At 39.3% G+C, this 22849-nt stretch overlaps 1 non-coding gene across 1 annotated transcript; it reads right to left on the reverse strand.

Annotated features, from left to right (window-relative positions):
• Positions 1 to 708: 708 nt before the first annotated feature.
• On the reverse strand, positions 709 to 781 carry Trnaa-cgc. The gene has a single exon. It is a non-coding gene; the product is annotated as a tRNA-Ala (tRNA).
• Positions 782 to 22849: the final 22068 nt, after the last annotated feature.

The raw sequence follows: 22849 nt of genomic DNA on the forward strand, positions 1-22849 counted from the left end.
TGTAAGCACTGGCAACTCTACGCAAATACTGTGCTCACGGTCGTTAAGTGAAGGTTGTCGGCCCCTTGTGTTATCCATGGTGAGAGGAAATGCCTGAAATTTGGTATTCTCGGCAAACTCTTGATACTGTGGTTCTCGGAATATTGAATTCCCTAACGATTTCAGAAACAGAATGTCCCATGTGTCTAGCTCCAATTACCATTCCATGTTCAAAGTTTATTTATTGCCATCGTGCTGCCACAATCACGCCGGAAACCTTTTCACATGAATCACCTGAGTACAAATGGTGACATCTGCGCCAATTCACTGCCCTTTTATACCTTTTCTACTGCGTGACTTTTGTCATCTCATTGTATACAGAGCTAGTTGGGAGCTTGGAACCGATAGCACTTACACTAATCTCCTCTCAAACAAAGTATGTCTTTAGGTTCCATGATTCAAAATTCATCTAGGCCACGTGGGCTAGCCTCGTGGTCTCAGACGCCTTGCCACGGTTCGAGCGAGTCTCCTGTCGGAAGTTCGAGTCCTGCCTCGCGTGGTGGTGGTGGTTAGTGTTTAATGTCCCGTCGACAACGAGGTCATTAGAGACGGAGCGCAAGCTCGGGTTAGGGAAGGATTGGGAAGGAAATCGGCCGTGCCCTTTCAAAGGAACCATCCCGGAATTTGCCTGAAACGATTTAGGGAAATCACGGAAAACCTAAATCAGGATGGCCGGAGACGGGATTGAACCGTCGTCCTCCCGAATGCGAGTCCAGTGCGCTAACCACTGCGCCACCTCGCTCGGTCCCTCCCTGGGGCATGGGTGTGTGTTGTTGTTAGCGTAAGTTAGTTCAAGTTAGATTAAGTAGTGTGTAACCCGAGGGACCGATGACCTCAGCAGTTTGGTGCCATAGGAACCTAGCACAATTTTCCAAATTTCCAAATTTCATCTACATTTACAGATACCTTATTTACCGGTCTACTCCAGAAGCCACCTTAATTTGCTTGGCAGACGGCGCCTCCAGAGCCACTCTTAATTACCCACGACGGTGCAATGCAACGACTTCAGTTTCTTTGAGTGTCTCCACTTGGTCATTCAGCTGAATCGGTGAAAGAAGTTAGTGATACTTCTTAGAATACCTTACGCTGTAACAAATGTATAAGCATGAATAGAGCTTCAGTTTCTTTGAGTGTCTCCACTTGGTCATTCAGCTGAATCGGTGAAAGAAGTTAGTGATACTTCTTAGAATACCTTACGCTGTAACAAATGTATAAGCATGAAGAGAACGTAGCATTTTCCGTGGTTGTAGTACCGCCGTACCTTGTGCAGTATACGCTATTTCTACATCTACATCCATACTCCGCAAGCCACCTAACGGTGTGTGGCGGAGGGTACTTTGAGTACCTCTATCGGTTCTCCCTTCTATTCCAGTCTCGTATTGTTCGTGGAAAGAAAGATTGTCGGTATGCCTCTGTGTGGGCTCTAATCTCTCTGATTTTATCCTCATGGCCTCTTCGCGAGATATACGTAGGAGAGAGCAATATACTGCTTGACCACTCGGTGAAGGTATGTTCTCGAAACTTCAAGAAAAGCCCGTACCGAGCTACTGAGCGTCTCTTCTGCAGAGTCCTCCACTGGAGTTTATCTATCATCTCCGTAACGCTTTCGCGATTACTAAATGATTCTGTAACGAAGCGCGCGGCTTCCGTTGGATCTTTTCTATCTCTTCTATCAACCCTATCTGGTACGAATCCCACACTGGTGAGCAATATTCTAGCAGTGGGCGAACAAGTGTACTGTAACCTTCTTCCTTTGTTTTCGTATTGCATTTCCTTAGGATTCTTCCAATGAATCTCAGTCTGGGATCTGCTTTGCCGACGATCATCTTTATATGATAATTCCATTTTAAATCACTCCTTATGCCTACTCCCAGATAATTTATGGAATTAACTGTTTCCAGTTGCTGACCTGCTACATTGTAGCTAAAAGATAAAAGGATCTTTCTTTCTATGTATTCGCAGCACATTACACTTGTCTACATTGAGATTCAATTGCCATTGCCTGCACCATGCGTTAATGCGTTGCAGATCCTCCTGCATTTCAGTATAATTTTCCATTGTTACAACCTCTCGATATACCATCATCTGCAAAAAGCCTCAGTGAACTTCCGATGTTATCCGCAAGGTCATTTATGTATTTTGTGAATAGCTACGTTACTACGACATTCCCTTGCGGCACACCTGAAATCACTCTTACTTCGGAAGACTTCTCTCCATTGAGAATGACATGCTGCGATCTGTTATCTAGGAACTCTTCAATCCAATCACACAATTGGTCTGATAGTCCATATGTTCTTACTTTGTTCATTAAACGACTGTGGGGAGCTGTATCAAACGCCTTGCGGAAGTCAAGAAACACAGCATCTACCTGGGAACTCGTGTCTATGGCCCTCTAAGACTCATGGACAAATAGCGCGAGCTGAGTTTCACACGATCGTCTCTTTTGAAACGCATGCTGATTATTACAGATTTCTTGTCTCCAGAAAATTCATTATACTCGAACACAATAGGTGCTCCAAAATTCTACAACTGATCGACGTTAGAGATATAGGTCTGTTCGACGTCCCTTCTTGAAAACGGGGATGACCTGTGCCTTTGTCCAATCTTTGGAACGCTACGCTCTTCTAGATACCTACGGTACACCGCTGCAAGAAGGGGGGCTAGTTCCTTGGCGTACTTTGTGTCATGCTAACGGTCAGGGTCATGGGTATTGTATGGCGTGGCGAGTGGTGTAATTGCGTGTGTTGTGTTGTACAATTTTAGTAAGATTACAATAAATTAGTTGTTGTTGTTGTTGTGGTTTTCAGTCCTGAGACTGGTTTGATGCAGCTCTCCATGCTACTCTATCCTGTGCAAGCTTCTTCATCTCCCAGTACCTACTGCAACCTACATCCTTCGGAATCTGCTTAGTGTATTCATCTCTTGGTCTCCCTCTACGATTTTTACCCTCCACGCTGCCCTACAATGCTAAATTTGTGACCCCTTGATGCCTCAAATCATGTCCTACCAACCGATCCCTTCTTCTGGTCAAGTTGTGCAACAAACTTCTCTTCTCCCCAAAGCTATTCAACACCTCCTCATTAGTTATGTGATCTACCCATCTAATCTTCAGCATTCTTCTGTAGCACCACATTTCGAAAGCTTCTATTCTCTTCTTGTCCAAACTAGTAATCGTCCATGTTTCACTTCCATACATGGCTACACTCCATACAAATACTTTCAGAAACGACTTCCTGACACTTAAGTCTATACTCGACGTTAACAAATTTCTCTTCTTCAGAAACGATTTCCTTGCCATTGCCAGTCTACATTTTATATCCTCTCTACTTCGACCATCATCAGTTATTTTACTCCCTAAATAGCAAAACTCCTTTACTACTTTAAGCGTCTCATTTCCTAATCTAATACCCTCAGCATCACCCGATTTAATTTGACTACATTCCATTATCCTCGTTTTGCTTTTGTTGATGTCCATCTTATATCCTCCTTTCAAGACACTGTCCATTCCGTTCAACTGCTCTTCCAAGTCCTTTGCTGTCTCTGACAGAATTACAATGTCATCGGCGAACCACAAAGTTTTTACTGCTTCTCCATGAATTTTAATACCTACTCCGAATTTTTCTTTTGCTTCCTTTACTGCTTGCTCAATATACAGATTGAATAACATCGGGGAGAGGCTACAAACCTGTCTCACTCCTTTCCCAACCACTGCTTCCCTTTCATGCCCCTCCACTCTTATAACTGCCATCTGGTTTCTGTACAAATTGTAAATAGCCTTTCGCTCCCTGTATTTTACCCCTACCACCTTCGGAATTTGAAAGAGAGTATTCCAGGTAACATTGTCAAAAGCTTTCTCTAAGTCTACAAATGCTAGAAACGTAGGTTTGCCTTTCCTTAACCTTTCTTCTAAGATAAGTCGTAAGGTTAGTACTGCCTCACGTGTTCCAACATTTCTGCGGAATCCAAACTGATCTTCCCCGAGGTCCGCTTCTACCAGTTTTTCCATTCATCTGTAAAGAATTCGCGTTAGTATTTTGCAGCAGTGACTTATTAAACTGATAGTTCGATAAATTACTTGTTATTAATGTAACATGAGCTTTTATTTAATCACTATTTTTCGCGACTAATGAACGTTATTTTGTTGAAGAAAATCTGCACCTGGAAACGTATAGCAATGTTGTCTGTCAAGCAGTGTAAATGTCACTAAGTTCATTTACAAAAGTGATCATATATAACCAGCAAACAAGCTAAATGTGCGGTAAGTAATCTGAACTAAATGAGACCAATGACTTTTAGTAATTTCTGTGCTGTGATTATAAGACTCCTTGCTAATTGTAGATCGTTTATCGAATTTAACGCTACTGTTATTCGAGGTAGCAACACTTTTCTTTAAGTAAAATGAACAGTTTTGTCACACAACATCACACGTACATAAAACTAATGTATTTTTCTGTCAAAATATTTCATAAAAGTTGTTACGAAATAACCAGGATTCATACATCAGTAATAAGAAATTTTTATGTGTAAGATGCTGTTTGCATTCATAGAAGTTCAATGTATTCACAGTGTAACTGGAATTTATTACCTCAGAGTGGGTCTTCGGCCACCAATACACAATTATTATCGCAGTTATGACCAGCAACATATACAGGGTGTTACAAAAAGCTACGGCCAAACTCTCAGGGAACATTCCTCACACACAAATAAAGAAAAGATGTTATGTGGACACGTGTCCGGAAACGCTTGATTTCCATGTTAGAGCTTATTTTAGTTTCGTCAGTATGTACTGTACTTCCTCGATTCACCCCCAGTTGGCCCAATTGAAGGAGGGTAATGTTGACTTCGGTTCTTGTGTTGATATGCTCTACAGTACTAGCATCAAGCACATCAGTACGTGGCATCAACATTTTAGTGTTCATCACGATGGCCTTGGGAGAGCCAGTCATGTCAAAACTCTACCATCTGGTGAGCAAGATGTATGAGACAGGCGAAATACCCACAGACTTCAAGAAGAATATAATAATTCCAATCCCAAAGAAAGCAGGTGTTGACAGATGTGAAAATTACCGAACTATCAGTTTAATAAGTCACAGCTGCAAAATACTAACGCGAATTCTTTACAGACGAATGGAAAAACTGGTAGAAGCCGACCTCGGGGAAGATCAGTTTGGATTCCGTAGAAATGTTGGAACACGTGAGGCAATACTATCCTTACGACTTATCTTAGAAGAAAGATTAAGAAAAGGCAAACCTACGTTTCTAGTATTTGTAGACTTAGAGAAAGCATTTGACAACGTTATCTGGAATACTCTCTTTCAAATTCTGAAGGTGGCAGGGGTAAAATACAGGGAGCGAAAGGCTATTTACAATTTGTACAGAAACCAGATGGCAGAAACATCAACAAAAGCAAAACGAGGATAATGGAATGTAGTCAAATTAAATCGGGTGATGCTGAGGGTATTAGATTAGGAAATGAGACACTTAAAGTAGTAAAGGAGTTTTGCTATTTAGGGAGTAAAATAACTGATGATGGTCGAAGTAGAGAGGATATAAAATGTAGACTGGCAATGGCAAGGAAATCGTTTCTGAAGAAGAGAAATTTGTTAACATCGAGTATAGATTTAAGTGTCAGGAAGTCGTTTCTGAAAGTATTTGTATGGAGTGTAGCCATGTATGGAAGTGAAACATGGACGATAACCAGTTTGGACAAGAAGAGAATAGAAGCTTTCGAAATGTGGTGCTACAGAAGAATGCTGAAGATAAGGTGGGTAGATCACGTAACTAATGAGGAGGTATTGAATAGGATTGGGGAGAAGAGAAGTTTGTGATACAACTTGACTAGAAGAAGGGATCGGTTGGTAGGACATGTTTTGAGGTATCAAGGGATCACAAATTTAGCATTGGAGGGCAGCGTGGAGGGTAAAAATCGTAGAGGGAGACCAAGAGATGAATACACTAAGCAGATTCCGAAGGATGTAGGTTGCAGTAGGTACTGGGAGATGAAGAAGCTTGCACAGGATAGAGTAGCATGGAGAGCTGCATCAAACCAGTCTCAGGACTGAAGACCACAACAACAACAACACGAACGTTGTTTTGCAGTCGGTGCAATGTTTACAAATGCGGAGTTGGCAGATGCCCATTTGATGTATGGATTAGCACGGGGCAATAGCCGTGGCGCGGTACGTTTGTATCGAGACAGATTTCCAGAATGAAGGTGTCCCGACAGGAAGTCGTTCGAAGCAATTGATCGGCATCTTAGGGAGCACGGAACATTCCAGCCTATGAGTCGCGACTGGGGAAGACCTGGACACCTGCAAAGGACGAGGCAATTCTTCGTGCAGTTGGCGATAACCCTAATTTCAGCGTCAAAGAAGTTGCTGCTGTGCAAGGTAACGTTGACCACGTCACTGTATGGAGAGTGCTACGGGAGAATCAATTGTTTCCGTACCATGTACAGCGTGTGCAGGCACTATCAGCAGCTCATTGGCCTCCACGGGTACACTTCTGCGAATGGTTCATCCAACAATGTGTCAATCCTCATTTCAGTGCAAATGTTCTCTTTACGGATGAGGCTTCATTCCAACGTGATCAAATCGTAAATTTTCACAATCAACATATGTGGGCTGACGAGAATCCGCACGCAATTGTGCAATCACATCTTCAACACAGATTTTCTGTGAACGTTTGGGCAGGCATTGTTGGTGATGTCTTGATTGGGCCCCATGTTCTTCCACCTACGCTCCATGGAGCACGTTATCATGATTTCATAGGGGATACCCTACCTGTGCTGCTAGAACATGTGCCTTTACAAGGGCGGCACAAGATGTGGTTCATGCACGATGGAGCTCCTGCACATTTCAGTCGAAGTGTTCGGACGCTTCTCAACAACAGATTCGGTGACCGATGGATTGGTGGAGGCGGACCAATTCCATGGCCTCCACGGTCTCCTGATCTCAACTCTCTTGACTTTCATTTATGGGCGCATTTGAAAGCTCTTGTCTACGCAACCCCGATACCAAAAGTAGAGACTGTGATACAATACGCCATTCTCCAGGGCTGCATCAGCGCATCAGGGATTCCATGCGACGGAGGGTGGATGCATGTATCCTCGCTAACGAAGGGCATTTTGAACATTTCCTGTAACAAAGTGTTTGAAGTCAAGCTGGTACGTTCTGTTGCTGTGTGTTTCCATTCCATGATTAATGTGATTTGAAGAGAAGTAATAAAATGAGCTCTAACATGGAAAGTAAGCATTTCCGGACACATGTCCACATAACATATTTTCTTTCTTTGTGTGTGAGGAATGTTTCCTGAAAGTTTGGCCGTACCTTTTTGTAACACCCTGTATGTCTGTATAGAAAACCAACTTAAAACTCGCTCTGCAATATTGTCCTAAGATGGCGGCTAACATAAGACAATCACTTGTCGATTCTGCTTCAGGCTGTGTTTTACTCCATATATTAAATATTTTCGCACCTTCACTATAGGCATTAATATTTGAAAATATTTCTCATTGTTACAAGACTTAATATTCACCATTTACTAGTAAAATTCGCAGTAGACCAATAGCGCTAATGGCTGCGCTCTTTTGTAGCTGAGCAGAAAACTTAACATTTATTTAGGACCAAAATTACAATGAAATAAAACTCCAAAAAAAGAAGATTCAGTTCAGTGACACATAACCTACTTTTTCAGGTATCTGTTAGCAACATAATACAGTTTTTTACAGACCTCTGCTTTACGAGACATCAATCACATCCTATGAGTACAACAGTTCGAACAAGAGCAAGGATTTTTCTACAAAAGTCATAGGTAACAAAAGATTAAGATTTTCATTACCTTTTTACATGGATATTGTCCGTGACATAGATTATTACAAAATATCAAGCTATGTCGTTGACAATAATTGTTTATTATTTTTTAACGATGTAGTCCTTTTTATTCGTATTATGAGAATAGGGTCAAAGTTCAGTCACTTTCTACATACAGTGCTGTCGTGAATATTATTTTGAATAAAATATAGGCGTGGCTATTACAACAGGGTGACCACAGTTAAAACTGCGGTTTCAAAACACTGTAGAAAGTATGAGTCAAATTTGAACAGCATATTATTGACACAGAGGGAAACGCCATGAAAAGAAAGGAAAAAAAAAGTAACGAAAATATGGCGTTGTGAGCGACTTAACATTAATGTACTCGGCTGTAAATGACAGATGAATCGCAATATGACTGGTTTGACTTGCGCACTGCATCCAACGTACTGTTCAATGTGTACGATTCTACAAGTTCAGCGGGCAACAATTGCGGCAGTATTAGGTAAGTCCATCCACCACGTCATGGTCGTACCACATCGTTTGGAAAAGTCGGTTTTTAAGTGTTTAACCACATTAAAACTAAAAAGACATCGGTTTTCAATTGCCCTGGGTCAAAAAACCGCATAAAAATTATAACTTTTTTTTTAAAATTGACCTACGGCCAAAAGTAATATAAAAAGCAAAATGTCATCGACAACTGTCTTGAGATTGCCGCAAAACAGTTCAGCATGCTGTGCATCGTTTTCTGCCACAGGTTGAAAACGTGAAACAGCATGTTCCTCAACAGATCGTAGTGACTTGCGGGTCAAGTCGAGAATGCGTTGTGCAGTGCATGCCTCAGTTCAGTTACGTTCGTAATTGGAGCACTGAGCACAACATCTTTCAGATAACCCCACAGCCAAGAGTCACACAGATTATGATTAGGTTATCGGGAGGGCTAGGCTGTAGGAAAATAACGGCCGGTAGTTCTAGCATATCCGAAATGTCTCTGTAACAGCCGTTTCACCGGCTGTGTAAAGTGCGGAGGAGCGCAAGAAAATGGAGTCTTATATGTTTAAGGATGATGTCAACTCGCACCATACAATCACCTTTGCAGAATGAAGTGGTAATGGCTGATGTGCATGCACAGTTTCCGTTGACCATATTCTGCAATTCAGCGCAGTTACGTGTCCTTTCAAGGGGAAATGGGCTTTGTCTGCCCAAAATTGTCCGATGGCCATTCATTTCCACTTCCACGCTAGCAAAAACTCCGGAGCGAACGTTTGCCTTGCTGGCAGGTCAGCAGGAAAGAACTTATAACCATGGGTGATTTTGTATGGATAGCAATGCAGGAAGTTTCGTAGGATTTTAAGCTCCGTGCTCGCAGGCAAGTCTAGGGATCGGGCAAATCCCTTTGTACTACATGTTTGCACACGACCGCTCGACCCATCCTGCAATATTGTGGCCTCACCTTTCACAGATGTCGGATCAGCTGCTTTCCTTCCTCTACCCTGCACTTCAAAAAGACCATATTTTCGAATTTTGTAATTATTTTCTCGGCACCCTCAGCAGACGTGGGACCAGTGCCTTGTTTCACACCCTTGACTGACCGAAACATCTAAAGGGCTACTGGCGCACAGTCATCGTTCTTGGAAAGGAGCTTTACTAGCAGCGCGCGATTCTTCAGGCAGAAAGTCATGTTGGGCGTCTCGAACGCATACTGCAAACGGCCGGATACCGCGCGTCTCTCGGTGTGCATATTCTGACGCTTATAGCGCCATCGATTGGTCAAATTTTCGTTAATTTCTTTTTGTACCGTGACGTTTCTCCTGCGTCACTAATATGGTTTTCACATTTGACGTAGTTCTGAGCAGTGATTATCTTTCTATAGCGTTTTGTAACTGGAACTTTGATTATGGACGCTCTATATTTCGTTAGTATTACTCACCACAGATCCTAATCACAAGACTTTAGGCCGACGACAAATTATATCCCACAGAACTGTCATAAAAGAGCGTTATAAAGTTAGTTAATAGTAGTGAAGTTGGATAAGTGAAGGTAACAGTCCCACCATAACTTTCGTTGTTTTATCTTCTTCATTTACAGAGTATATCAGTGCTTCTTGAGATTGTACGAAAACTTTCTACATATACCTGAATATCATAGCAATTGTATCTCCCTTTAAGTTTCCTTTAATTAATGTCTATGGTTGCAAACTTTTTGTTAAAAGATTACCGGTTTCGGTCTATAATGACCATCATCAGAACTGCAGCAAAAAATGGGAAAAAACATAAATACACTCGCAGATTGTCTACAGCTTAAAAACAATAAATCGACCAGCTCGCACGGTCGCACTGTAATTCTGTCAGTCAAAATTCTGACAACTGGCAGTGTCCACCCTCTGAAGTTACTTCTCATCTGCAGGTAACTGCACGCTCTGACTTGTTTGCCGTAAATGTGTGTTTACATTAGTGCTCACTGAGCCAAGTCGCCGTGCACCTGTGCTTTCCTCACGCGGAAGCGGAGGCATGTGTGTGGTTGCCTGACTGTTCCTCAACATGCTCGCTCTAGTGCTCTCATTCACACCTGAGTGCTCTCACTGGGCACCAGACCACGGCCCGCGGCGGCTAGAATTTTCACACAGAAACACACTTGAACGTATATAAGACTATGCCACATCGCCTCTTAAATTTATTATTTTCATCAAATGCTTTGCCTTCCTTGTGAAAAATGAAAAAAGCTAGTTTTCACTTCGGTTGATTTTTTAGTTCGTAATGTTTCTCAATCGATTTTGAAGAAAGCATTCGGTTTCAAATTCTTGCTTTTTCACACGCGGTAGCATGGGATCTTAGGTTCTTAATAAATTGCTCGCCTTTTCGTTATTCGCAACGTTAATTGGAAATGACGTTATTTCTCAAGCAGATACGCTTGATCTACAAATCTTGTATTGAAAAAACGATATAGCATGTAGCTTACAGTTTGCTACATTTTAATCTATACATTACTGCAAGTGAAATTTAGCTAAAAGTACAAAAGAGTTTTTGAAATAATGTTGACATTGATATGTCTCCTTTCACAAGTAAATGCGATTTACCGAATGGCGTCAGTTTCCTGAGCGAAAGCCGACGGAGTTCGCGGCAGTTTAGCGTAATGTCAATCACTTCAAGACAGAAAAACAAATTACTGGTCACCAGTGCAGACCATGTATCGGAAGATTGTGTAACTTTAATAATCCACCTTCAAAAAACCATAAATACATACATTTCCCGTAGGCAAGGAATTATGAAGCTGGTTTAAATGGTTCAAATCGCTTTGAGCACTATGGGATTCAACATCTGAGGTCGTCAGTCCCCTAGACTTAGAACTACTTAAACCTAACTAACCTAAGGACATCACACAAATCCACGCCCGACGTAGGATTCGAACTTGCGACCGTAGCAGCAGAGTGGTTCCGGAATGAAGCACCTAGAACCGCTCGGCCACAGCGGTTGGCCTATGAAGCTGGATCATGGTCTGCATCGTTACAGCATAAAAGGCAAGCAGTTAATCTCTGTCCATATACTACAGTTAAGGAGACTTTTGCCATGGATGGACTATAACAAAAGCTTGTGACATTCTGTTTAATTGCTTTGTAGTTGTGTAAGACGTATGCGTTGCCGGCGATGGGCGGGGCATGGCAGAGTCTCTGACCAGAGAGCAGTATGTAGTTAGTTGTTGCTTGTCGCTAGTCGGCTGTAGTCTTGTGTAGCCTGCGTGAGTCTTCAGTAGTCGGCGCGTGTTTGCGCTTGTATGCAATCTGCGCTGGTCGGGACTCTGGAGGATGGGTATTATTGTAGAAGGTAAAGAAGCAGCCTTGCGCATATCTAGTAATGTGTATTAACTGTCATCCCATTTCCTTTAAAAATGCCCCAATAATAATTTTTATAATATAAAGTAATTTTTTTTAAAAAATGCATTCATTTCTATTTAAATATTTTATCCAATGAATAATTAATATCTTTTCACGAGTCACAAAGCATAGGCCAGCATTGCACGGAGCTGTGCCGAAAATTTTTTATGTAAGAGCAGATATATTCGCAGTTTTTACTGAGGTTAGAATTTTTTGCTTTTTTTTTTTATTCAGAATACAGGGCCGTGGCGCAGCGCTGCTGTCGTCATAAAATTTACCAGGTTACTGAATTTTTTTTGTTATTTTTGGGTTTAGGAATTTTTCTGTTTCGAACTTAACATTAAATGAGAAAAGAATTTTGTGGGTAGATTAAATGTGAATGCATTTCTGCACAGAGATTATAAATGGGAGCCAATTTTATTCAGAGGTTATAATATTTAAAATTTATTTAATTATATTATTGTATGGGGTTTACACTTGGTTCATGGTTCATCATTTAATTATTATTTCCGTGGGGAGTCACACTTGGTTCATTTTCATAACAAATATTTTCGTGTGGGGAGGTTACACTTGGCGACATCCGGCCAGGATCGCATTTCTTTGTGAATCTTCTGATAAGTAGTCATACATCTGCTCTTATTTACTTAAATGTAGTTTGCATCTGGCGCAACGCATTTACTAATTTGTCACTCTTTCTTTCACAGATCATAGGCAATTTGTTGCTCTTTGTTGTAATTGTGTTTGTTGCATTTTTGCATTGTCCTTGTATCATTTGTGCTTAATTTTGATGAGTGAAAATGCCGCCAAAAACTCTTAACAGTACATCGCGATGTGTAATGAGTGATATAGCCGACTCGAATAATTTGACCGATAATACTTGCGACACTCAGTGTAATGATGATAATCCTCCATTTACAGACAATCAGTGCGTACCGACCACTAGTAACGATTTTAATGCTAATGATGAGCATGGAGGATTCAATTATGTCCTCGTGTCAATTTAACGACAATTGATGACGCGGCATGTTCCGATACAATGAACGCTGTGCAGTTTGACACACCCGGTTTGCAAAATTTGAATAGTGAACAGATAAATTTTTTTCACGAAGATGAACAATGTAGTCAAAATACGTCAGATTTATTTGATTCCGAGATAGTGACCAACAGTGCACATCCGATTGGCAAACCTTTTTGTGAATTACAGAATGACCAAATGGTTACAGAAAACGTGACAATTGCAGGTATGCCATCAAACAGCACAGAGAATAGAGTAGGTGATATTGGCTTGGATCAAATTATGGCAGTATTGCTACAACAGAGTGAAAATATCAAACAACGTACTGAAAGTGTCAAACAGCGGAATGAAATGCTAGATTACCATTTCAAACAACTTAATGAACTAATTAATGAAAGTTTCAAACAGTCGAACGAAAAACACGACAACCTTAATGAACAGAATAAACAACTTAGTGAACAGTTTATTGCCGATACCGTGCAACGTCATGATACTAAAGAACAATTACATGAGGATACTAAGACTTGTACTACGAATAGTAGTGAAGAAGTTAGATCTGTTCCACAAGAATTGAATAATACACATGTAGTCACAACAGAATCACTTAGAGATGAAATTAATGCAGTCACTGAACAATGTTCCGAAAATGAGACACAGTTACGTGACGAGTTTAATTTAAAGTCACCAGAACTTTCACACACTCTGAATACGGAAGTCGATAAGAAATTTGAATAAGAGATCAGCCAAATTGACGAACATATTAAAGTGACAGAAATGAAAAATGTTTCAGTCACTAACACGTCACAGCATACGCCACATTCCGAACATTGTCACACTCACACAACCAGTATAATTTAGGTAATTTAAAGAGAGTACGTGACTTAGATTCCGAACAATTATAGACAAATAGATTCTCTACAATCCTGAACCTGTTCAGACGTACAGAGACGATAACGTCGATAGCGATCATTTTCTCTCTGTGAGAAAATTTAAAGTACTTAATAATGAGAAAACACAGAGCCACGCTTTGGACTGGATATGACAATTTATTTTTGTACTTTCACCACCTTTACCTGTAATGCAGAAACTAGAATTAGCATGGATACAACAATTTGCTTCTGAATTTTCACCGGCATTGCCTGTAATGCAGAAACTGAAATTTATTTGCAGCGCGTAATGACCTCAGGGGATTCATTGCGCTTCGATGAATACGTGTCGTAGCGTGCACAGGGCCCCGGGCCGTAGTAGTGCTATTTCATCTTTAGTTTTCTGCACTGCTGCCTTCTCTTCTACTATCCTTTATATCTATTAAAACAGCTCTTTAACTATCGATCTATCTACAATTATGAACGTGTAAAGAAAACCTGATAAGACAAGTTTTACCGAAAGTGAAAATTTTTTCTTAGACACTCCCAAAATGGCAAGAACTACCAGCATAACTTTAATACCAGACAAAAAAATTTAATCATCAGTATATGTAAAATTATCAGCAACAGGAACCACATTTTGGTAACAATAGACGTTTTTCACCGCAACAGCATGAAAGCCTACCGGTTAGCATACGTAACCAACAATGTAATGTACAAGGTCTGCACGTATAGCATCAGCTCCAACAAATAGTAACGCACAGCAACAAGGAAATAACTAGCAAAGAAAACACGCCATTTCAATTCCTATCGCAATGCACCGTATAGAAATGACTATCATGACAGACGTAAAGTAATGAGCACAATTTTCAGCGTACGTTTAATAACAGTCGGTCTCACCAACAGCAAAATCATACGCAACAACATATTATCATGAATGAACCAGACAGTTGATATCATCCCGAACGCAATACGTCAGGAAGAAATAACAGAACAGAACAAATAGTGGAAATGCCACAGCATCCTCCCGAAAATAATAGCACATCAGATAGAATTTGACTAAATACAGTACAGGTTGCATCTTCCAGTAACGCAAGCAATACTTTTGACACGCAGAATCTTGTTCACGAAAATGTTATTACTTTTGACGACATCCGACACACACTTTTGCATGAAAGACAGAATCACAACGTATGTAGACGACATTCTTATTGCAGAAGCTAACTGGTCTGAACACAATCTGATTCTTGAACAACTGTTACGAACTTTTCGTGCACAAGGACTCACAGTTAATCTCAGTAAATTGCACTTTGGCAAATCTTCTATAAAATTTCTTGGACATGTAATTTCAGCAGAAGGCATTGCGCCTGACCCGGAAAAACTTCAAGCTTTACGTGACATTCCTGTTCCTACGACGAAGAAACAACTACGCAGATTTTTGGGTTTAATTAACTTTTTTCGTAAATTTATTCATTACTCTGCTTGAGACACCCCTAGATTATGTCAATTGATAGGTAAAAACACTATTTGGTCCTGGGATGAGCAAGCACATTCTGAATTTATGAACCTGAAACATGCTTTGTTGAATGCACCACTTTTATCGCACCTAGATCTTACTAGAAATTTTTCCATTGCCACCGACAGTTCTAACACCGCTTTAGGCGTACACATTTCTCAGGAAATTGAAGAAGATGGTTGTACAGTAATTAAAAACATCGCCTTTGCGAGTCGCATTCTGTCAGCTGCTGAACGCAATTATTCTGTTACAGAACTTTAAACATTATGTGTTGTTTGGGCATTTACGAGATTTCGGCATTTTCTTTATGGAAGACACACTACCGTAAACACAGATCATAGCGCTGTACAGTTTTTACTCTCCGCTAAATTTACACACGACAGATTAAGTAGATGGAAACTTTATTTACAGGAATTTAATTTTACAATTGTTCACATTCCCGGCACACAAAATATTGTCGCAGACGCCCTATCCCGTTCTCTCAGCAACAATCAGCAAGACCGCAACCAACTTCTGCAAAGCAAATTTCAGCGTCATGTACATTCAACAAGTTGCATTTGAAAATTTCATTTCGTCGTCATTACAAGACATAGCACAAGAGCAGAGTAAAGACAACGTATGGAAAGAAATTGAACACATTTGGCAAGATAGGAATAATGTTACCATTAGAAACCATTACACTATACGCAATGACATCTGTGTCGCCGCTCTCACCCTGACAGCAACAACTGGTTATTATGCATTCCTGACGAGCTTGTTAACAAATTGATCTGGTATACTCATTTAAGTTACGCACATTAGGGAGCCAGAAAATGATTTCTTATACTGAGACAGAATTGTTATTTTACCAACATAGAGAAACGTATTCGACGAGTTTTAGCGTCATGTAAAATCTGCCAGAAAGCTAAGTCAGTTACGACTTCACATATTCCTCCATTACATCCCATTGTACCAATTAAATTGAGACACATGGCCGCTGTAGACATTTTTGGTCCGATTCCCAGAACTAATAGAGGTTTTTGCTACATCTTTGTCGCTGTTGAACTCACTTCAAAATTTGTTACCTTTACTCCGTTACGCAAAGCTACTGCTAAAACTGTTTCGAAAGCATTTGCAAAACATTTTCTATTTCATGTAGGGCATGTATTGAAAGTAATTTCCGACAATGGATCACAGTTTCGATCTGCTGTATGGACACGTATGTTACGAGCTAGAAACATTTCTCCGATCTACATATCCAGGTACCATGCTTCTTCGAACCCTTGTGAACGATTAATGAAAGAAATTGGTAAACTGTACAGAATATACTGCCATAAAAAACATATTGATTGGGACACACACATACTCTCATTCCAGGTTATAATTAATTCCATACCAAATGAATCTACTATGCTATCTCCGACTACTATACTGAAAAATGTTGAACCACCTAACAAAATTAAAGAATTAGTAACCTTTCCTACATCTCGTTGACTACGACACCATGAAATAATTGACCTTGCGCTGAACAACATCAAACGTGCCGCAGAGCGCCGGAGAAGACAGCAAAAACAGGTTTGTACACGCCGTGACTTTCACATTGGACAGAAGATATTAGTACGCACACATTATTTATCTAATAGAGGAAAAAGTAGATGTAGTAAATTTGAGCTTCTATATGCAGGTCCATATCGAATTCGCAGCATTCCTCACCCCAATGTAGTACACGTCGAAACTCTGAGATCCAGAAAAACCAAAGGGAACCACCATATCTCCAACATCAAACCCTTTATTGAATGAACATACTTTATGATTTATCACACTGTAATGACATTTCCTGATTTTTTTATGACCACTTATGCAATTATATTCACATGAACACTTACTGATGATTATCGTATATTTTCTTGGCAAGTGCCCGGAAAGGTGAGGTTAGCAGGTCGCTTTTCTTGTCGTTACACATCAGACCGTGCACATTTTTCCAGATGAACTCACACATTTTATGACCACTTACGCAATTATATTTATGTGACTACTTACTGATGATTATCGTATTTTTCTTGGCAAGTGCCCGGCAAGGTAAGGTTAGCAGGTCGCTCTTCTTGTCGTTACACATCAGACTGTGCACATATTCCATTCTTCATGTATGTATGATTGTTTTCCTATTTTGTTTGTATGCACTATGTAATATTTAAGACGTAACAAACACCAGTTGACTTTGACATTTTGCCTTATGATATCTCAACATCGTAACTATTTTACATTTTTTTTTTTTTTTTTTTGCTGCTAAATTGTGATACTCTGTGTACATTTTTGCATCTGACCACTGTCTATGTTTTTTTTGACATATTACATTTTCTGTCATGCTATGCTGTATGCTTAATTATATCACTATAAACCAATTTTTATTTAATGGGTATATGATTTAAATGCAAGACATTAATCATTGTTCATCATTTTCAGATATAAATACTGTGAAATGGGAATTTCACCTTCGGAATGAACGAAAGAAGATACCTCGTCACGAAGAGTAAATGGATCAGAATTAACAAGCATTAACAAGAATATACTATACACATCGTATGATAGCAGTCTCGACTAATTTTTTCTTTCAGAATACGAGGCTATTGATGCAGACTGTCAGACAGAACTACACATCTTAGTTTTAGTGATGAAATATGCTAGAAATAAGGAACTCTATTCTATGAATAGTTGTATAATGAATAATGAAATGACTTTTTTGCAGATGATAATGACTGACGATGAATAGTGATACAGAATATGCTAATATGGATAATGAAGTTTTTCTTTACAGGTGATGATAATAATGGAATTATGTTGATACAGATAATGAAGTTTTTCTTTGCAGGCGATGATAGTAATGATAATGAAGTTCTTCTTTGCAGATGAGGATAATGTTGAAGTTTATGTATTTATGCTATGTAGTTATTTAAGTATTTGTTGCAGTTCGTTTTGACAGTATGTCTTATGTCGCCTGGTATGATGACTGAAGGTTTGGGAAAGGACAGCTAGAGAACATCTACATTTAATACACATTTTCATTACCTGTTAATTCGAAGTTCACTACTTTTCAGCATAATAAGCGTGTCTTCTTTCAGCTTAATAATCCATTTTGTATTTTTCCAGGAGAAGCTATTCATGAAATTAATGTGCTATAAACAGTTGGTCATTAAACTTGCATTTTTTTACCAATTTGTGTGTGTTATTCATGAATGTGATTACATATACTCTATTTGTTTCATAACCTTGCTACAGCTGACTCATGACAAATGACGTTACCCATCTTCATTTGCAGCAATAAGTCAAATGCAAATATTGTTATGCCCCAGCAATTAATTATCGATCCCAACGCAATGCATTGCTAGCACAAAAAAAAATGTATTACCAGTCCCAAATAATGATACCAATTTAAAAGAGTTATGAGTAATAGTGAATAATTTTTTTCCAACCACAGCCTTTGAGTAATAGTTACAGAGTGTTACATTTTTAAATATGTCATGTGTCACTTGAATGATGAAAAATGTTTTGTAATATTCAATACTTGCTGGCCAATGAATGCCACTGTATCTTATATTTTAAATTTATATTATGTCACTCTCATGCTATATATATGAATACCAGTAGCTTGATGCTACACTGTTTAACTCCTGTCTTCAATGATAACTTCTGATGATTTGTAACAGGTCAATGAGTGCCAATAATTATTTTTAAATATGTCATATGTCACTTGAATGATGAAAAATGTTTTGTAATATTCAATACTTGCTAGCCAATGAATGCCACTGTTTCTTCTATTTTATATTTGTATTATGTCACTCTCATGCTATATATATATATATATATATATATGAATACCAGTAGCTTGATGCTACACTGTTTAACTCCTGTTTTGAATGATGACTTCTGATGTTTTGTAACTGGTCAATGAGTGCCAATGTTCTCTGTAAAAAAAATGACTTATGAACATTATTCTGTAATACTTCATACATGGTACAGAAATGTTCAATAACTGGGCGATGAGTGCCACAAATTACTCAAATTAGTTGTTAGACTAGTGTAATTATCAATGATGACTGGCGTAAGACTTCATGTCCTTCACCTTGTGACCTAATTACCAGAAATTACTGTAATATCCGTTTGTCCTGTCTATCCTCATGCTCATGGAGCGCTTTATTTGGATTTTACACTAATTCTACGTTGGTGTACCTTACAAGAACGTGGTGTTGACACGATATGCTGTCCACCACCTTGAGCGATGGAGATGTTATTATGGTCCCACTGTTTGGTGTACCTAATGTACTACCAAAATGATAACATGGAATATTACCATGACATTTCAGTGTCTTGGCTACACTGATTAATACTTCAGGGAAAAGAACTTCAGATTGTCTCACTTGGTGTTGTGCATCTGTAGAAAGATATGGACTTTCAGTGCAGCTGCGTGCAACCTAATGTGTTACAACCATGATGCAATCCTTCCCTTTCCTATCCTAGTTCTCGTAAAATAGTAAAAAATAACTACAGTGCGTGTGCACTTTTGTCATTTGTTAATATGATTTGTACTCATTCCGTATACATTTTGTGATTTCCTGATATGTTCTGTACTACAGTGCGTGTGCACTTTATGTCATTTATTAATATGATTTTTATCCATTGCATATATATTTTGTGATTAGCTGATATATTCTGAACTACAGTGCGTGTGCACTTTTGTCATTTGTTAATATGATTTGTACTCATTCCATATACATTTTGTGATTTCCTGATATATTCTGAACTACACTGCGTGTGCACTTTATGTCATTTGTTAATATGATTTGTACTCATTCCGTATACATTTTGTGATTTCCTGCTATGTTCTGTACTACAGTGCGTGTGCACTTTTGTCATTTGTTAATATGATTTGTACTCATTACGTATACATTTTGTGATTTGCTGATATGTTCTGAACTACAGTGCGTATGCACTTTATGTCATTTGTTAATATGATTTGTATTCATTACGTATGTACTACAGTGTGTGTGCACTTTATGTCATTGTTAATATGATTTGTACTCATTGTGTATACTTTTTGTGATTTCCTGATATGTTCCGTACTACAGTGTGTGTGCACTTTTGTCATGTGTTAAAATGATTAGTACTCACTGCGTATACTTTTTGTGATTTCCTGATATGTTCTGTACTACAGTGGATCTGCACTTTATGTCATTTATTAACATGATTTGTATTCATTGCTTGTACATTTTGTGATTTGCTGATATATTCTGAACTACAGTGTGTGTGCACTTTTGTCATTTGTTAATATGATTTGTACTCATTACGTATACATTTTGTGATTTCCTGATATGTTCTGTACTACAGTGTGTGTGCACTTTTGCCATTTGTTAATATGTTTTGTACTCATTGTGTATACATTTTGTCATTGCTTGATATGTTCTGTACTCAGTGCATGTGCACTATATTTTATTTCGTGTTCTGCACTTATATATATGTATATATTCTGTGATTGTAAACTTAGTTAATTAAGAAAAATTTGTTGCTCATGGCAAGTCCAATTGACTCAGCATCTCTGCCAAATTTTTGCCCCCCTCAGTGGAGGGTTATGTAAGACGTATGCGTTGCCGGCGATGGGCGGGGCATGGCAGAGTCTCTGACCAGAGAGCAGTATGTAGTTAGTTGTTGCTTGTCGCTAGTCGACTGTAGTCTTGTGTAGTCTGCGTGAGTCTTCAGTAGTCGGCGCGTGTTTGCGCTTGTGTGCAATCTGCGCTGGTCGGGACTCTGGAGGATGGGTATTATTGTAGAAGGTAAAGAAGCAGCCTTGCGCATATCTAGTAATGTATATTAACTGTCATCCCATTTCCTTTAAAAATGCCCCAATAATAATTTTTATCATATAAAGTAATTTTTTTTTAAAAAAAGGCATTCAATTTAATTGAAAGATTTTATCCAATGAATAATTAATTCCTTTTTACGAGTCACAAAGCATAGGCCAGCATTGCACGGAGCTGTGCCGAAAATTTCTTATGTAAGAGCAGATATATTCGCAGTTTTACTGAGGTAAGAATTTTTTGCTTTTTTTTTTTATTCAGAATACAGGGCCGTGGCGCAGCGCTGCTGTCGTCATAAAATTTACCAGGTTACTGAATTTTTTTATTATTTTTGGGTTTAGGAATTTTTCTGTTTCGAACTTAACATTAAATGAGAAAAGAATTTTGTGGGTAGATTAAATGTGAATGCATTTCTGCACAGAGATTATAAATGGGAGCCAATTTTATTCAGAGGTTATAATATTTAAAATTCATTTAATTATTATTACTGTGCGGAGGTTACACTTGGTTCATGGTTCATCATTTAATTATTATTTCCGTGGGGAGTTTACACTTGGTTCATTTTCATAATAAATATTTTCGTGTGGGGAGGTTACAGTTGGAATTGAAAAAGGGCAGATGTAAAAAACTGCTTTAAAACTATATATGTTTTTATATATGTAGTGATCCATAAACAAAATTTTCCTGTTTGGCATTTTCATTTTCGTATTTCTGGGAGGGTGCACTATCGCAATCTGTAAATAATTACCTTGCTTCACCTTTCAAAGAACTGTGCACATCTCTTAACACTAACATTTCTGTTAACAAATACATAATATTTAACCAAGGCCAAGTGAAACTTCCTTTCCATGGGCTTTTTCTCAGATAATCTGATCTCACTTTGCTAAGTTTTTAAATCTTCTCTCTAAGGTGTTTCCATTTCAGTTTTTCTATTTTTACATAAATAATAACGGATATGTCCCTCACAGCCTCAAAAAGGCCACAGGAATGATTATCAATCGATGCAGGTCTAGTGTTGTATCCTTGTGCATTTTAAACAGTGAGAAGCGCGTGTATTGGTTTGTTTCTATACCGGCGTTCAAAATGAAAGCATCAAACCGCTGTTCCTCCATCCTGCGTCTAAGTCACCGTATAATCATGCCAACTGTCAACAGATGTTCGTACTATCGTGTTCTGTGCGGAAGATAGCATTCCGGTCAACCGACAATCACGCCCTCGATCCAGTCAGGACACCCATCAAGTGGGGTAATACTTCTCGGGTATTCCGCATCCACATTCGGCGTGTACAGATTTACAGATGGTGCAGTATGGCCTAGAGAAGACGCCTACCAGACTCTATGTAGTGGAGAGCCGAAGGAATACTGGAAAGAGGCCAGTCGCAAACTGATGTGACCCAATGATTTCCTGTGAATCTTTCTGTTGTTTCTCGGATGTGGCGACAGTCTGTAGAGATCGAAACTGTATCGCAGAGACCAGAACACGGCCGACCACGTGTGACACCAGAAAGGGAGGACCGTTGTTTGCCTGTAAAGGCACAGCGGTACCGCCTTACTACGCAGTGACTGGCATCTGACCTCGCAGCATCCACTGGACGTGTTGTATCGAGGCAAGAGGGGTAGAGAAGGCTTCAGAAGAGTGTCCTTTACTGTCGGAGACTTGATGTAAGTGTACCTCTGATGCGTCCTCTCAGAAAGAAACGTCTAGATTGGAGTCGTCAACAAGCCATCTGGACGGTCGGACAGTGGCCCAATGTCTTTTTCACAGATCCTATTTTGTCTGGATTCTCGACAGGATCGCGTCTGCAGGGAATGTGCAACACAATTTCAGGACCAAAACATTATGGAAAGAAACCGCTATCGAGGAGGGTTCTTAATGATGTAGGAGGGATCATATTGAACACTCG

Source organism: Schistocerca piceifrons, chromosome 4 (assembly GCF_021461385.2).
Source record: "Schistocerca piceifrons isolate TAMUIC-IGC-003096 chromosome 4, iqSchPice1.1, whole genome shotgun sequence".
NCBI classification, from domain to species: Eukaryota; Metazoa; Arthropoda; class Insecta; order Orthoptera; family Acrididae; genus Schistocerca; species Schistocerca piceifrons.